Raw genomic sequence first — 14,553 nt, 5'->3', positions numbered from 1 at the left:
TGTTATCGGGATGTTATGCGGTTGCTTCATACCTGCCACAGGCCTGACAGAATAGGATGAAGCCACGGTCTGGTTCCAGACCCTTTCCTCAGAGGCTACATGATCTACTCTCCACTCACTACATCTTCATGCTTGGTCAGGTATTACAGCCGTGTATTTCTGCTTGAGTGCGAGCATTCTTTTCCTTGCCTTGTCTTCCATCCAACACCTTGGCTACCAGTATTGCTAGTTCTGTGGAGTATACACAGCTCTCCTCTCTCCAGCTTGCAGTGCAAAAGCAGCCACTTGCATCTTTCAAGCTTTTGTAGCCACAAATCCTCCTTCCTGGGTCCATCCTTCTGCTGCTCTGATTGGACTTCTCATTTTTACTTGGCCCACTACCCACAGAAACATCTCCTGTGCTCTCACTTCAGCTTCAGGTGGGCAGTCTTTTGCCTTCTATCTCACTCTCCTCTGATGCACATCTTCCTCAATGGGCAGGCTTTTTTCAACAGAGCAATGAATCTCACTGGCTGTTTCTACAGTAAATTGGGCTATATTTCACACAAATCCATGCTGCTTCCTCCCACAACCGGCTGTTTTCTCCTTTTTCACTGTGACATAATCCACCATCTTTTTTTAGTCATCAATTTTAGGGTTGAGCGAAACGAATCGGACAATTTCAAAAATCGCTGACTTTTGGCAAAGTCGGGTTTCGTGAAACCCGACCCGATCCCACTGTGGGATCGGCCATGAGGTCGGCGATCTGCGCACCAAAGTCGCGTTTTGTGTGACACTTTAAGTGTCATTTCTCAGCCAATGAAGGAGCACGCAGAATGTGGGCAGCGTGATGACATAGGTCTCGGTCCCCACCATCTTAGAGAAGGGCATGACAGTGATTGGCTTGCTGTCTGCGGCGTCACAGGGGCTATAAAGGGGCGTACACGCCGACTGCCATCTTACTTCTGCCGATCTTCGCATAGGGAGAGGTTGCTGCAGCTGCATCAGAAGAAGGGATATAGTTAGGGAAGGAAGATTAACCCCGAAACTGCTTGTGGTGTAGCGATTTCCACTGTCCAACACCACCTTTTCTTTGCAGGGACAGTGGAGTTTTTTTTTGGTGCATCAGATCTGTAGCTTATTAGGCTGCGTTCTAAGGCTCACTGATAGCTGCAATGCTGTTTGTACGCCGCTGTGCAAACCAACTGCTTTTTTAAAAGCAAAAATCCTGTTGCTCCTTTCTGCACAGTTCTCTTGTTTCTTTGTCCACACGTTTGTGTGCAGCAGTCCTTTTTATTGCTGCCATACTTGTCCTTTGATCATTGCAGGGAGATTGAAATTGTACTACAGCCCTTGTATTTTTTTATATATCTGCCAGCCACGTTCTGCCACTGACATTGTGTAGTGTAATACACAGGGCCTGTTTTTTTGCTGCATTCACCCCGCCAAAAAAGGGAGTTTTAAATTGCCAAAAAGATTCTATACGTCAGTTCAGTTGGTCGTATATCTGCCAGCCACGATCTGACACTGACATTATGTAGTGTAATACACTGGGTCTGTTTTTGCTGCAGTCTCCCCCCCCAAAATGGGAGATTTAAATTGCCAACAAGTTTCTATATGTCAGTTCTGTTGGTCGTATATCTGGCAGCCACGTTCTGCCACTGACATTGTGTAGTGCAATACACAGGGCCTGTTTTTTGCTGCAGTCTCCCCCCCCCAAAAAAAAGGAGTTTTAAATTGCCCACAAGTTTCTATACGTCAGTTCTGTTGGTCGTATCTCTGGCAGCCACGTTCTGCCACTGACATTGTATGGTGTAATAAACTGGGCCTGTTTTTTGCTGCATTCTCCACCCAAAAAAAGGGAGATTTAAATTGCCCACAAGTTTCTATACGTCAGTTCTGTTGGTCGTATATCTGACAGCCACGTTCTGCCACTAACATTGTGTAGTGTAATACACTGGGCCTGTTTTTTGCTGCATTCTTCCCCTTCCCAAAAAGGGAGATTTAAATTGGCAACAAGTTTCTATATGTCAGTTCTGTTGGTCGTACATCTGCCAGCCACGTTCTGCCACTTACATTGTGTAGTGGAATACACAGGGCCTGTTTTTTTTGCTGCATTCTCCCCCACAAAAAAGGGAGTTTTAAATTGCCAAAAAGTTTCTATACGTCAGTTCTGTTGGTCGTATATCTGGCAGCCACGTTCTGCCACTGAAATTGTTAAAAGCCCAGTACAAGATGAATCGGACATGGAGTGCACAGATGCACAGCCACAGCTAGATTATTATGCTGTTCCATTGACTCAGATAACTACATTGGCCTTGCAGTGTACTGAGCCAGAATCTGACCCTGATGAGACTATTGTGCCCAGTCCCGAACGCTATAGCACCTTACACGGTGACACAGAGGACGGTGCACATGACATTGAAGAAGAGGTGATAGATAACCCAGTTATTGACCCAGATTGGCAGCCATTGGGGGAAGAGGGTGCCGCTGCCAGTAGCTCAGAAGCGGAGGAGGATGATCTGCAGCAGCCATCTACATCGCAAAAGCTGTCATCTGGCAGGCCCGTATCAGGCCAAAAATGTGTATCAAAAACCACAACAGGTGTAGGACAGCGTGGCCATCCGGTGACAGTAGCACAACGTGCAAAGCCTGAAAAGGTATTCCATAGTAGGACGAGTGCAGTGTGGCAATTTTTTAACCAAGATCCGAATGATCAGTCCAAAGTTATCTGTAAGAAATGCTCCAAGACCTTTAGCAGAGGGAAGAATGTTCAAAATATAAACACAACGTGCATGCGTACACATTTAACCAGCAGGCACTTGGAAGCATGGACTAACTACCAAACGTCCCGTACCGTTGGTGCACGTGCTCATATTGAAGCTAGTCAGCAACGCAACATTGCTTCCCTCACTGGAAGCCCACCGTTATGACACCACCAGTAGCAAATGTGGAGGTATTGTTGCAAGGCCAAAGCAGTCAGGGAATCACAAGGTTCTTGGTTGGAAACACTGTAGGTAGGCCCACATCAAGAATGCCATCACCAAGCCTCTATCAATCTGCCATGTCCACCCCCACCCCCGCTAGTTCCACCATATGCAGCTTTCCAGTCCAGCTCAGCCTACAAGAGACTCTCTATAGGAAAAGAAACTACTCTTCCTCTCATCCGCGTACACAGGGTTTGAGCGGCTACATTGCTCGACTAATCTCGTTAGAGATGATGCCTTACCGATTGCTTAAAAGCAAAGCTTTCAAAGCCCTGATGGCCTATGCAGTACCACGCTATGGCCTACCCAGTCGTCACTTCTTTGTGAGAAAAGCCAAATTCGAGATGGTCCTAACCTATAGAATTAAAATCTTACATTACATCATAGTTGTGCTCAAAAGTTTACATACCCCAACAGGGTAACCATTCATGGTTAGTGGTTTATTTATTGTCAAACTACTTTGCTTTCTCTTTTTAAATCATAATGGCAACCCGAAACATTCAAATGACCCTATTCAAAAGTTCACATACCCCATTTCTTAACCCCTTCATGCCGCGGCCCTTTTTCATTTTTGTGTTTTCGTTTTTTGATCCCCTCCTTCCCAGAGCCATAACTTTTTTATTTTTCCGTCAATATGGCCATGTGAGGGCTTGGTTTTTGCGGGATGAGTTGTACTTTTGAACAACATCATTGGTTTTACCATGTCTTGTACTAGAAAATTGGAAAAAAATTCCAAGTGTGGTGAAATTGCAAAAAAAGTGCAATCCCACACTTGTTTTTTGTTTTGGCTTTTTTGCTAGGTGCAATAAATGCTAAAACTGACCTGATATTATGATTCTCCAGGTCATTACGAGTTCATAGACACCAAACATGTCTAGGTTATATTTTATCTAAGTGGTGAAAAAAAATTCAAAACTTTGCTAAAAAAAATAATAAAAAATGTGCCATTTTCTGATACCCGTAGCGTCTCCATTTCTCGTGATCTGGGGTCGTGTGAGGGCTTATTTTTTGCGTGCCGAGCTGTCGTTTTTAATGATACCACATTTGTGCAGATACGTTTTTTTGATTGCCCGTTATTGCATTTTAATGCAATGTCGCGGCGACCAAAAAAACTTAATTCTGGCATTCCGAATTTTTTTCTCGCTACGCTGTTTAGCGATCAGGTTAATGCTCTTTTTTTATTGATAGATCGGGCGATTCTGAACGCGGCGATACCAAATATGTGTAGATTTGATTTTTTTTTAATTGTTTTATTTTGGATGGGGCAAAAGGAGGGTGATTTAAACTTTCATATTTTTTTTATTTTTTTCATATTTTTAAAAACATTTTTTTTAACTTTTGCCATGCTTCAATAGCCTCCATGGGAGGCTAGAAGCTGGCACCACTCGATCGACTCTGCTACATAGCAGCGATCTGATGTTCGCTGCTATGTAGCAGAAATGCAGGTGTGCTGTGAGCGCCGACCACAGGGGGGTGCTCACAGCAGGCCTGCATTAGTAACCATAGAGGTCTCAAGGACATCTATGGTTACCATCCTGATGCATCGCTGACCCCCTTTCATGTGACGGGGGTCGGCGATGAGGTCATTTCCGGCCGCCCGGCCGGAGCGCCGGTTAAATGCCGCTGTCTGCGTTTGACAGCGGCATTTAACAGGTTAATAGCGGTGGGTCACTCGTGATTTCACCCGCCGCTATTGCGCGCACATGTCAGCTGTACAAAACAGCTGACATGTCGCGACTTTGATGTGGGCTCACCGCCGGAGACCACATCAAAGGGGGAGACACGACATGCGCAGTAATAGTACGGCGCATGTCGTGAAAGGGTTAATACTGTGTAATGCCCCCTCTAACATCAATGACAGCTTGAAGTCTTTTGTGGTAGTTGTGGATGAGGTTCTTTATTTTCTCAGATGGTCAAGCTGCTCACTCTTCTTGGCAAAAAGCCTCCAGTTGCTGTAAATTCCTGGGCTGTCTAGCATGAACTGCAAGCTTGAAATCTCCCCAGAGTTGTTCAATGATATTGAGGCCAGGAGACTGAGGTGGCCCACTCCAGAACCTTCATTTTGTTCTACTGTAGCCAATGACAGGTCGACTTGGCCTTGTGTTTTGGATTGTTGTCATGTTGGAATGTCCAAGTACGTAACATGAGCAGGGTCCATGCTGATGAGTGCAAATTTGCCTCCAGTATTTGCTCATAACGTGCTGAATTAATCTTTCCTTCAACTGTGACCAAGTTTACGGTGCCTTTGTAGATCACCCCCCAAAAAAAAAATCAGCGATCTACCTCCGTGCTTTAAAGTAGGAATGGTGTTCCTTTCATCATAGGCCTTGTTGACCTTTCTCCAAATGTAACATTTATGGTTGTGGCTAAAAAGTAAAAATTTTGGTCTCATCAATCCAAATTACAGCCCCTTGTTCCAGAAGTTTTGAGGCTTGTCTCTGTGCTGTTTTGCATATTGTAGGCGAGATACTTTGTGACATTTCCTCAGTAATGGCTTTCTTCTGGTGACTCGACCATGCAGCTCATTTTTCTTCACGTGCCTCCTTATTGTGCATCTTGAAACAGCCACACCACTAGTTTTCAGAGAGTCCTGTATTTCAGCTCATGTTACTTGTGGGTTTTTCTTTGCATCCCGAACAATTCTCCTGGCAGTTGTGGACAACATTTTTGTTGGTCTACTTGACCATGGTTTTGTTTTAACAGAGCCCCTCATTTTCCCTTTCCTGTTTTATACAGCTAAACTACCTGTTCCTGAAGATCCGTTGACAATTTTTTTGCTTTCCCCATGACTCACAATCCAGAAATGTCAGTGGCTGGATGAAAGATGCAAGAGTCTTTCTGGATCCGAGAAACTCACTCAGCTTTTATGTACACACACTGATCACAAGCAAACAGGTCACAGGTGAGGATGTTACCTTTAGTAGCCATTCAGTCCCATTTGTGTCAACTTCTGTGCATTTTATCAGACCTAAATCATCAGGGTATGTGAACTTTTGATCTGCGTCAATTGGATGTTTTGGGTTGTAACTATGATTTAAAAAGAGAAAACACAGTAGTTTGACAATAAATGGCTTCACCCAACCACTAACCATGAGTGGAGAAAAAGTTTTGGTGTTATCATTCATATTTTCTGAAAAAAGGCCAAAAAAGCAAAAATTCTGCCGAGGTATGTAAACTTTTTGAGCACAACTGTATATAAAAAAGGGCTGAGCAGGACCAGGTCCAGAACATGGACACACAGCAAATGGGAAGCTGTCTGAATGTAATGTCCAGCTCAAAGGAAGGGAGGCCACTAGAAGTTAGGACCATCCCAAATTTGGGTACATAATGACTGTGGTGGGATGGCTTTTACCAGAGGCATAGCTAGGTGTTTGGTCCAGGGCACCTGAGTGGGCACCTAACCAGGTAACCTTGATAAGAACTATGCTGGCGTGCCCTAAGGGTATGTGCCCAAGATCAGGAATGTTACAGCATAGTGGATTGGATTTCTAGAAATACCATGTCCACTATGTGTGTATGTGCACCTGCGGATCACCTTCGGAAAGTGACATTGGCTACGATCTGCAGCACGTCAATTCCTGTTGCGGAGACGCTTCATGCAGCAACAGAAATTTCAACAATAGAATTTGTATTTCGATGTGGTAAATCCGCATGGTACAGTGAACACATTCGGATTTACCTGCGTGATTAGAATGCAGCGAAAATATGCTACGTCCAAACCGCCCCTACTTCCTGCTCTTGGGAATGTAGCCTAACAGAGCATGTAGGAGAACATAGGCAGATGACAGAGCTGTTACTGGAAAAATAATCTCTATGCACAGAACAACACTGATATTACCACCATATGGTAACATGTATAGTGGGTAGATACTAGGGTTGAGCGAAATGGATCAGACAAATTCAAAAATCGCCGACTTTCGGCAAAGTCGGGTTTCGTGAAACCTGACCCTAGTGTGGGATTGGCCATGAGGTCAGCGATCATTGCGCCAAAGTCGCGTTTCGTATGACGCTTTCAGTGTCATTTTTCAGCCAATGAAGGAGGATGCAGAGTGTGGGCAGCGTGATGACATAGGTCTCGGTCCCCACCATCTTAGAGAAGGGCATGACAGTAATTGGCTTGCTTTCTGCGGCGTCACAGGGGATATAAAGGAGCGTGCACGCCGACCGCCATCTTACTTCTGCCGATCATAGCATAGGGAGAGGTTGCCGCAGCTGCATCAGAAGAAGGGATATAGTTAAGAGGGAAGATTAACCCCCAAACTGCTTGTGCTGTAGCAATTTCCACTGTCCAACACCACCATTTATTTGCAGGGACAGTGGAATTTATATTTTTGTGCATCAGCTCTGAAGCTTACTAGGCTGCCTTATAAGGCTCCCTGATAGCTGCATTGCTGTTTGTACGCCACTGTGCAAAACAACTACTTTTTTAAAAGCAAAAATCCTGTTGCTCCTTTCTGCACAGTTATCTTTTTTATTTGTCCACACTTTTGTGTGCAGCAGTCCTTTTTATTGCTGCCATACTTGTCCTGAGATCATTGTAGGGAGATTGAAATTGTACTACAGTCCTTGTATTTTTTCATATATCTTCCAGCCACGTTCTGCCACTTACATTGTGTAGTGTTATACACTGGGCCTGAGTTTTGGTGCAGTCTCCCCCCCCCAAAAAGGGAGATTTAAATTGTCACAAAGTGGATCTACATCAGTTCTGTTAGTTTGTTGTATATCTTCCAGCCACGATCTGCCACTTACATTGTGTAGCGTTATAAACTGGGCCTGAGTTTTGGTTCAGTCTCCCAAAAAAAAGGGAGATTTAAATTCTCAACAAGTTTATATACACCTTCTACCTTGTTTTACAGTACCATATAACGGTTGTTATTTTGTTATTTTGGTTAGATTTTCCCAAAATGAGGAAGTCTGGTGGAAGAGGCCGTGAGCGGTCATTGGCAGCTGGTAATGATGGTGGTGGTGGAGCATCTGGTGGTAGTGGGAAATGCAAAATAGCATCTAAGGCTCGAGGTGTTGAGCCAGCGTCATCGTCTGGCTACACAAAGCTCCCTTATCTGGGAGTAGGAAAACAGCTTTTAAAGCCGGAGCAGCAGGAAAAAGTTTTGGCTTTCATTGCTGACTTAGCCTCTAGCCCTTTCGCCTCCTCTTCAGAAAGTTCCAAATATAAAAGCAGCGAGTTGTCAGTGTATGCTCCCGGTCAGGAACAAGTTGCTTCCTTGTGTCCTTCACCCAAACCAAAAGTGAAGGATGCGGCAGGCGACACTAAAGTTTACTCCATGGAGCTCTTTACACATACCGTGCCTGGGTTAGAACGGGAAATTGTTAACAGCCCATTACAAGATGAATCAGACATGGAGTGCACTGATTCACAGCTACAGCTAGATTTTTATGCTGTTCCATTGACTCAGATCACAACATTGGCCTCGCAGTGTACTGAGCCAGAATCTGACCCTGATAAGACTATGGTGCCCCGTCCGGAATGCTATAGCACCTTACACGGTGAAACAGAGGAAGGTGCACATGACATTGAAGAGGAGATGATAGATGACCCAGTTGTTGACAAAGATTGGCAGCCATTGGGGGAAGAGGGTGCCGCTGCCAGTAGCTCAGAAGCGGAGAAGGATGATCCGCAGCAGCCATCTACATCGCAACAGCTTTCATCTGGTAGGCCCGCATCTGGCCGAAAACGTTTGTAAAAAAAAAAAAACAGTTTTAGGACAGCGTGGCCATCCGCTGAAAGGAGCACAGTGTGCAATGCCTGAAAAGGTGTTCCATAGTAGGAAGAGTGTAGTGTGGCAATTTTTTCACCAAGATCCGATTGATCAGTGCAAAGTTATCTGTAAGAAATGCTCAAAGACCATTAGCAGAGAGAAGAATCTCCAAAATTTAAATACAACGTGCATGCTTAGACATTTAACCAGCATGCACTTGCAAGCCTGGACTAACTACCAAACGTCCCGTACCGTTGATGCACCTGCTCAGAGTGAAGGTAGCAACGCTACATTGCTTCCCTCACTGTAAGCCCACCGGTTAGGACACCACCAGCAGCAAATGTGGAGGTATCGTCGCGAGGCCAAAACTGTCAGGGAATCACAAGGTTCTTGGTAGGAAACACTGTATGTAGGCCAACATCAAGAATACCATAACCAACCCTCTCTCAACCACCACCCACGCTAGTTCCACCATATGCAGTTCTCCAGTCCAGCTCATGCTACAAGAGACTCTCATTAGGAAAAGAAAGTACTCATCCTCTCATCCTTGTACACTGGGTTTGAACGCCCACATTGCTAGACTAATCTCGTTAGAGATGATGCCCTACCGGTTGGTTGAAAGCGAAGCTTTCAAAGACCTGATGGCCTACGCAGTACCACGCTACTACCTACCCAGTCGGCAGTTCTTTGCGAGAAAAGTCATCCCAGCCCTCCACCAGCATGTCAAAGACCGCATTGTCCATGCACTGAGGCAATCAGTCAGTGGAAAGGTGCACCTCACAACAGATGCATGGACCAGTAGGCATGGCAAGGGACGTTATGTGTCCATCACGGCGCACTGGGTTATAGTGGTGGATGCAGGGTCCACAGGGGACAGCCATAGTGGGACAGTTCTGCCTAGCCCACGGTCTAGGAAATAGTTGGCTGTAGGCTTTCGCCACCCCTCCTCCTCCACCAGAAGTGAAAGCTCATCCACAGAGCGCAGTCGCACGACCACTCCATCTGCAGCTGCCAGTGTTGCACACGAGGTGTCCCATTATCGAACAGCTAGTGGTAAGCGTCAGCAGGCTGTGTTAGAAATGAAGTGTTTGGGCAACAACAGACACACCGCAGAAGTACTGGCCGAGTACTTGCAGCAAGAAACTCAGTCATGGCTAGGCAGTGTACATCTTGAGGCAGGCAAGGTAGTCAGTGATAACGGAAGGAATTTTATGGCTGCCATAGCCCTTTCAGAACTGAAACACATACCTTGCCTGGCTCACACCTTGAACCTGGTGGTGCAGTGCTTCCTGAAAAATTATCCAGGGTTACCAGCCCTGCTCCTGAAGGTGCAAAGACTTTGCTCGCACATCCGCCGATCGCCTGTACTCTCCAGCCGTTTGCTGAAGCATCAGCGATTGCTGAATCTTCCCCAGCACCGCCTAATAATCGATGTTGAAACAAGGTGAAACTCCACACTGCACATGCTTCAGAGGCTGTGCGAACAGAGGCGTGCTGTAATTTATTTGTGGGAGGATACACATTCACTGGCAGGCAGTTGGATGGCAGACATGGAGTTGTCTGGTGTGCAGTGGTCGAAGCTACAAGACCTCTGTCAAGTCCTTCAGTGTTTTGAGTAATGCACATGGCTGGTAAGTGCAGACGATGCCATCATAAGCATGAGCATCGCACTAATGCATCTGCTGATGCAAAGTTGACCGCACATTAAGGAGCAGGCGTCTGCCGCTGAGGAGGAGGGAAGCCTTGATGACAGTCAGCCATTGTCTGCTCAGAGAACTCTCCTGGATGGGGTGGCGGACGAAGAGGAGGAGGAGGAGGATGATGGAGATGAATATTTATAGGAGGAGGATGCTTCTCAGGGGGCAATAGAAACTGGTGGCATTGCAAGGTCAGGTACAGGGTTTTTGCAGGACACAAGTGATGTTGATTTGCAAGAAAGTGCTCCTCAACCCAGCACAAGCAGTGAATTGACACCTGGAACATTGGCCCACATGGCTGAGTATGCCTTGCCTATCCTAAAAAGGGACCCTCGCATTATCAAAATGATGACCGATGACGATTACTGGTTGGGCTGCCTCCTGGATCCACGATACAAAGGAAAATTACAAAATATCATGCCACATGAGAACCTGGAGCAAATATTGGCTAACAAACAAGCAACTCTTGTAGATCGTTTGGTTCAGGCATTCCCAGCACACAGTGGCGGTGATGGTTCTCACATGAGATGTGGGGGGCAACATGGCAGAGGTGTTAGAGGTGCACAAATCCGAAGTGGCATTGGACAGAGGGGATTTATGACCAGGTTGTGGAGTGATTTTGCAATGACTGCAGACACGACTGGTACTGCTGCATCGATTCAAAGTGACAGGAGACAGCATTTGTCCAGTATGGTTACAAACTACTTTTCCTCCCTTATCGATGTTCTCCCTCACAAATCATTCCCCTTTGATTACTGGGCATCTAAAATAGACACCTTGCCTGAATTGGCAGAATATGCATTACAGGAGCTCGCTTGCCCTGGTGCTAGTGTGCTATCAGAAAGAATCTTCAGTGCTGCTGGTTCAATGCTGACCGAAAAAAGGACACATCTGGCTACCTGAAATGTTGACAATCTAACCTTCATTAAAATGAACCAATCATGGATTTCAAATTATTTTGCCCTACCTTCCCCTGCTGACATGTAGCTTGCCTGAAAGATGTCTTGCTTTTGGCCTCCTCTTACTGACTGCTCCAATTCCTCCATTTGCAGCTGCTGAATGTCCACCATAGGCTTTTTTTATACCTCCCTAAATGGGCTGACTCCCCCCACAGGGCCGTGGTCACTACTTGGCGCAAGCACCCATGCGAGTGCCGTTTGCCTGGACAGGTGGGTGTGCCCACTATTGGGCGACGGCACTGGCACAGGGTTCCTCATAGTACAATGAAGTGTCTCTGACGGTGGTGGTGCACAACCAACTTAGACACACCATCGTAATATGAAGGGCCCTGTGCCAGTAGCGCCGCCCATGAGAGAGTGTTCCCCCCAGCTCGAACAGTGCTCTACCACTTGCAATACTTACCTCTCCCTGCTCCACCACTGTGTAGTCTGTGCTGTTAAATCCTTCAATGCCACTGCCAATACAAATTTGTTGAAATGATAGATGATAGTTAAAATATATAGGGGCCCTGGCCTCCATTTAGACCTGTTAACACTTTGCGCCAACTACCAACTGTCTGCTACTCAGCAGAGGAGCCCACCCCAGTACCTAGCTATGCCACCTGTTTAGTACTGTTACCAATTTAGAACTGCTTTTAGCCTACTTTTGCATTTTGGGCCTACTACCTGTGTCTGTGCCTCTCATTACATTTGTCCTCCACTTAACAAAGCTCTGCCGCCTGTTTAGTCCCGTTACTAATTTTGAACTGCATTTAGCCTACTTTTTTTATTTTGGGCCTACTAAGTCTGTCTGCGCCACTCATTACAGTTGTCCCCCTCCACTGAACAAAGCAATGCCGCCTGTGTACTCCTGTTACCAATTTTGAACTGCATTTAGCCTACTTTTTTATTTTAGGCCTACTAAGTCTGTCTGTGCCACTCATTACAGTTGTCCTCCTCCACTGAACAAATAAATGCCACCTGTGTACTCCTGTTACCAAGTGTGAACTGCATTTAGCCTACTTTTTTATTTTGGGCCTACTAAGTGTGTCTGCGCCACTCATTACAGTTGTCCTCCTCCACTGAACAAAGAAATACCACCTGTGTACTCCTGTTACCAATTGTGAACTGCATTTAGCCTACTTTATCATTTGGGCCTACTACCTGTGTCTGGCTGTCAGCCACTCATTACAGTTGTCCTCCTCCACTGAACAAAGCAATGCCGCCTGTGTACTCCTCTTACCAATTTTGAACTGCATTTAGCCTACTTTTTTATTTTGGGCATACTAAGTCTGTCTGCGCCACTCATTACATTTGTCCTACACAGAACAAAGCTATGCTGCCTGTTTAGTCCTGTTACCAATTTTGAACTGAATTTAGCCTACATTTTTATTTTGGGCCTACTAACTGTGTCTGCGCCACTCGTTACAATTGTCCTCCACTGAACAAAGCAATGCCGCCTGTTTAGTCCTGTTACCAATTTTGAACTGCTTTTAGCCTACTTTTTTATTTTGGGCCTATATCTGTGTTTCCTCCTCATCCTGCCTATTGCCCAGCCACTGCTAGATGAGTCTGCTGGTACATTGACCCAGACCACTATATTCCCCTTGCACTCTACACAGCCAGAATCTGACCCTGCTGAAAGTCAGGTTCCCCTTTCCGCTTACTATACCACCTTACACGGGGACAAAGAGGAAGGTGCAGATGAAAGTGCAGGTTCCTTCATCAGGTGGGGGGGGGGGCATACTCGTTGGCACTGGCACAGGGCCCCTCATAGTACGCAAAAGTGTCTCTGGCAGTGGGAGGCGCCACCCGCTGTCAAACACACCGCCGTACCATGAGGGGCTCTGTGCCAGTGCCAACTAGTGGGCCCCCCTGCTTGCTCTGGATCACAGCACTTGCAAAGCTGAAATACTTACCTCTCCCTGCTCCACCGCCGTGACGTATTCCACGTTTCCTGGGCCCACGAAAATCGTGAGCCAGCCCTCCCGCCCCACAACTTTAGCCAAATGACCCCCTGTTTTCTATGCCTAACTATTATTATAAAGTAATTTAAGATTGACAAGCTTAAGAATTAAGAATTGATGTTTTTGGCATTAAAATGGGCACTGTAGGTGTTTTCCTGTTCTCCACTCACTGCCGACTTTGATTCCCAATTGATTTGCATAAGGTTTCGTGTTTTGGTCGGCCCCTGACTTTTCGAAATTACCGGCCGATTTCACCCGACCCGACTTTTGACAAAGTCGGGTTTCACGAAACCCGACTCGATCCTAAAAAAGTAAAAGTCGCTCAACTCTAGTAGATACCAGTGCTGCAGAACTTGTACAGTTGAAACTAGAAGTTTACATACACTATATAAAAGATACATATGCATGTTATTCTCAATATCTGACATGAAATCAGTATAAACATTTCCTGTTTTAGGTCAATTAGGATTACCATAATTATTAATATTTGACAAATACCAGAATAATGAGAGAGAAAATGTTTTAAGGCATTTTTATTACTTACTGTAAAGTCAAAAGTTTACATACATTTCATAAGTATTAGGTGCCATTGCCTTAAAACTGAATGACTTGGGTCAAGCATTCCTCCTGACAAAACTGGTGTTACTGATCCAGGTTTGTAGGTTGCCTTGCTCACACCTACCTTTAAAGCTTTGCCCATACATTTTCAATAGGACTGAGATCAGGGCTCTGCTATGGCCACTCCAAAACATTGACTTTGTTAACCTTAAGCCACTTTGTTACCATTTTGGCAGCATGTTTCAGGACATTGTCCATTTGCAAGACTCATCTCCCGCCAAGCTTCAACTTCCCTTCCTGGCTGATCTCTTGAGCTGTTGCTTCAGTATTGCCACATAATCTATTTTTTTTAAGATGTGGTCGCATGACCGGCTGATCACAGTGATGATATTGGGGACTCATGACAGCAGGTGCACCACACCCTGTCATGATTTGGCAGTCTGCCATCTCAAAGAGTAAATGCAGACTTTTATCCCAAACCCAGACAACCCCTTTAATAATTTCATAATAAACAGCTTCTTATTTGTTTAAATTATTAAAGTATGCAAGTCTGCAGTTACTCTATGTGACGGCAGACATGTGAATCCTCACATTGCGCGCACAGCACACTGTCAGGATTCTCCGGAGTGAGTAGCCATGTGACCTCAAGCATGTGATTTACATACTCCTGGCCACACTCCGATTAGACAATGCCCGGCCTCACTCAATAC

This window comes from Ranitomeya imitator, chromosome 7, assembly GCF_032444005.1.
Source record: "Ranitomeya imitator isolate aRanImi1 chromosome 7, aRanImi1.pri, whole genome shotgun sequence".
Lineage (NCBI taxonomy): Eukaryota > Metazoa > Chordata > Amphibia > Anura > Dendrobatidae > Ranitomeya > Ranitomeya imitator.
The sequence above is the reverse complement of the archived record's forward strand: the minus strand, read 5'-3'. Positions refer to the sequence as shown.